Raw genomic sequence first — 4031 nt, 5'->3', positions numbered from 1 at the left:
TAGCTACAGGCCTCCAACTAGACTCTGCGCCGCTGATCACAACTCTCTGAGCTCTGCCATTCAGCCAGTTCTCAATCCACCTCACTGTCCACTCATCTAACCCACACTTCCTGAGCTTSYCTATGAGGATGCTATGGGAGACAGTGTCAAAAGCCTTGCTGAAGTCTAGGTAGACAACATCCACTGCTCTCCCCTCATCTACCCAGGCAGTCATTCCATCATAGAAGGCTATYAGGTTGGTTAAGCATGATTTCCCCTTGGTGAAGCCATTCTGACTGCTCCTGATTCACCTTCTTATCCTTCACATGCTTAGAGATGACATCCAGGATGAGCTACTCTATCACCTTTCCATAATAAAGTTATAAGGAGATACATATTTGAAAATTGTTATGAAGAGGATAGTGGCTCTGGAAAGCCAGGAATAGAAGGAATAGTGAAATGTTCAGAGTGGCTGGTGTGGGGCCATTTAGTCACTGCTGAAACACCTGGTGACTTCATTAAGGCACCAGATTAGGTGGAGCTGCTTGAAGGGTTCTGGCTGACGAATTTATTGCCCCCATGCATCTGTTACTGCTTCTTTGCTAAAAGCTACTGCCCTGTGATCTGTTCATTGTTAGTGATGCCTAACCTCTATCAGTCAAAATGAGCTAAAACAATTAAAACAAAATGGGTGTCCAATCACTATTCTGATTAAAAGCCGTACCAAGTGTTCAAAAGCACAAAGCAGCTCAGTGAGCAGGTCTTCAGAGAGAGAGAGACTGGGGGGGACAGTGACACACAGATTATTACAGTAACCTCTTCAGGTGGCGTAGCCACAGATGCAAGCAAACGTGCGTCTGTGCGCTTTAGCCATCCCAGGGTTTTCAAAGACACTCGGACGTAAATGCTGGTGTATTTCTATCCATTCTGCTAAACCTGCTACATCTTGCCAAAGTTGGCACTATCTTGTGAAACCACAATAGAGAAAAACACAGTTCTAAGAACTAATACAAATCAGGTATTCAGAGCAGCAAAGAACGATCTGTTTTTACTTGTAAATCTTTCTGGGAAAGAATAGTCTGATCATCCTCTGAGATACTAATTTGATGTCCAGGGTATTGAAGGAACAGGCATTTCAAGTGTTCCCGCTTGGATAGCTTTGCTATGGAAAGAATTTAAGATCTTGGTTTGCCAAGCCTTTGAATTCATTTGTACGTGCTGAACTTTGCTCAAAAAGTCACCATATTGGCCTAAAATGGAACTATTCCAAGTTGTGGACATAAGCGTAGCCATATATGTTAGCAGGATCAGGCCTTTCACATTCTATCTGGTTGGCCTCCTTTTAACTTCACTAGTACATTTCTTTAATTGTAGCAATAAGGAAAAATTGCATTTCTGATGACTTGACCTGGAGAGCACAGATGTTAAATGTCATCCTTCTATGGAAGCAACTTTTCTGGAAGTGCTTACCATGAAAGAGTATGTTTCCTTGCTTTACATCTTGTTTCGGGCAACTTCACAAATATATTTGTCCTACATCTTTCTCTGTGAGAGGAAAACTTGATATCTCTCTGTGTTTTCATGTTAAATATTTGTTTTTTCCCTTATGAGCATTTGGCTAAAGTTCTGTTAACTTGCATTCATACATGGTCAAACATACTGGTGTGTCTCCCCAGGGGACTGTCTCATGAGCTCAAGTCATGTCAGCTTTCTGTACCATAGATCTGTGCCCATGTCCCCCAAATGCACTTGATTCTGCCTTGTGGTGTCTAACCTTATTGCTTCGTGAAGTTGATAAAGTATTGTGGGACAGCTTGTCTTTCTAGCCCCCAAATGGGTATAATTTCAGTCTACAACTGCCTACTGATTTATAGATCAGCACGTGGCTGTTTTGTGTGTTCTTTGTTTTGGGGAAGTTGCACTTTGGAAATATCTGGGTACCTGCAGCAGACTGGGGTGATGCAATTTTGCTAAGGCAGAGACATACCTGGGACCTGAGCAGACCTTATGTGCTCAGGATGGATGGGATACCTTGTAAGACAATTATTATTCGTTTGCTACAGCTGTGAAACTTCCTCTTCGCCTTTGCATGCACTTTTCCTAACATGTCATCACTACCTCCATCTATCCTGATAGAGAAAACAGGGAACATGGTAGAATTTCCTAATCACCTTTTGCTGTTGACTTGGCTGTTTTATGATAGTCTCTCTCGGGTGACATCTGAGAGAAATCTTTATCTGCCGAGCTCCTTTACATAGGAGCAAATGTTAATATAAACAGGCTTCCTCCCAAATATCCAGACAAGGCAATCAGCAAAAGGGGGCGGGGAGGATAAACACTGCAGGCAACTGAGGGAGTGCTGCCATTTTTTTCTTTTTCAAGGGTGTTAACATATTAATTGAATTCATTGAAAGGCATAACATTTCATCTAACATCCAGGAAGACTTCTCACGGTGAGACATCTTGCATTTCAGATTTTCAGGTAATTATTCTCTTTTTTCAACAGTGTTTCTGAGCACAAGCCTGTGTTGCAAGAGGAGCCCATTCCTTGCCTCTGTGTTATGTTTTGGTCTGAAGTAAGAAAGTAGTCAGTGGGAATTAAACAGCATTCTCTATTAATTTATTTTATTAGCTCACAAAATGTAACCTTTCTTGCCAAGATCGCCGCCTTCTTTTTCTGTGCTTCTCTTGAGCACTTTATGCAGTGCAAATAGGCATGAAGCACGCTTAATTTCATCTGGAGAGACTTACCAACTTAAAGGCAAGTCCCCAAGTAAGGAGCTGTGGTACTTGCACGTCTCTAGGTAATTTAATATTATATTGCTGCTAAACCTTCAGAAGTAGAAGCTATCCCTTGCCTCTTCAGAGTTAATTGCGTGGCACAGAGAGGTGGTGGTATTTGGAAAGTGGGGAGGAAAGGAAGCCTTTAAAACTTTAGCTTTAGAAACGTGCAGAACTATTGCCTTGAGCCGTGCTGCTATGTTCCCCGGACAGTGCTGTCCTCGGTGCCTTCTGCATTGGGCTGCAAGAACTGTGCACTCACAACAGGAACAGCCTCAGCAGTTTTCCAGTGTTCAGTTTTACATTTAACAGAAGTGTAAAGTTCAGAGTCATGGCATTTCCCTGCCTGGTTAGTAGATAGCTTACTAGGTTTCAGAATTGGGTCTGTAGCTGTCCCGGCCTCCTCCTATCAAAAAAGTAATAGAAGTTTGCCTCTTAGGGTCTGTCATACTTTTTAATTCAAAAATTTTGATTGAAAATGATTTAACAGAATTTAGCTTTATACATCTTAGATTGCTTTGGAAGACTAAAAATCATGTGGTCTGGTTCAGGGACTTGTTTCTTTTGAAATAATTGATGCCATAAAATCCCAGACCAGAARAGGTGGGAGATGGAAGGCGTCTGGCTAGAGTTTATAGCCCTGGGGGGTCGATGGGAGAAGTACAGACTGCTGCAAACAAAGGCCGAGTGTTTTGCTGATGTGATTGCAAAACATATGTTTGCCCAGGACTGTTATGATCTTGGGAATAGGCACGAGGCCAGATTTCTGAAGCAGTATATACTTAGTCACACCAATATCTGCAAAGCGTTAACCTCCTGCAATTCCTCAGTTTCAAAGGCATAATTATTTTGTTGCTTCAAGAGAAGGCAGAAACTCTTGAGTAATGAAAGGAGCTGCGGCCTTGCAGAAACCCCAGCCCTGTGCAGGACGGCCTGCGCAGAACAGGCCGGGCTGCAAAGGTAGGCTGCCCTGGGTGCTGCAGCGGCGGGGCCACGGGCTCCGGCCGAGGGGGCCGGGTATTTCGGGGGTCCCAGCACGGGGGAGGGGGGGGGGGGGCGCCTTCCCCGGGGGTGGCTGCGGCCCCCTCTGTCGGGGATTTCTTTTATTTTATTTTTGGTTTCTTTTTTGGCATCCCCCGGGCAGGCCTGCATCCCCCAAACGGGGCGGTGGGGACCGCGGGGGCGGCGGCGCTCCTCCCCCGGGCGGGACGGGCTGGCCGCGGCTCGCCCCGCCTCTCGGCGCTGCCGCCAGTGCCGCGGCGGCTGCGAGC

General features: G+C 45.1%; 1 protein-coding gene across 9 annotated transcripts in view; it reads left to right on the top strand.

The window, feature by feature from the left end:
* Nucleotides 1-4031, top strand: part of SESN1 (sestrin 1) — a 90138-nt gene that overhangs the window by 68844 nt on the left and 17263 nt on the right. The window lies entirely within an intron of this gene.

Source organism: Apteryx rowi, unplaced genomic scaffold, assembly GCF_003343035.1.
Source record: "Apteryx rowi isolate R43461 unplaced genomic scaffold, aptRow1 scaffold_334, whole genome shotgun sequence".
NCBI classification, from domain to species: domain Eukaryota; kingdom Metazoa; phylum Chordata; class Aves; order Apterygiformes; family Apterygidae; genus Apteryx; species Apteryx rowi.
The sequence above is the reverse complement of the archived record's forward strand: the minus strand, read 5'-3'. Positions and strand labels throughout refer to the sequence as shown.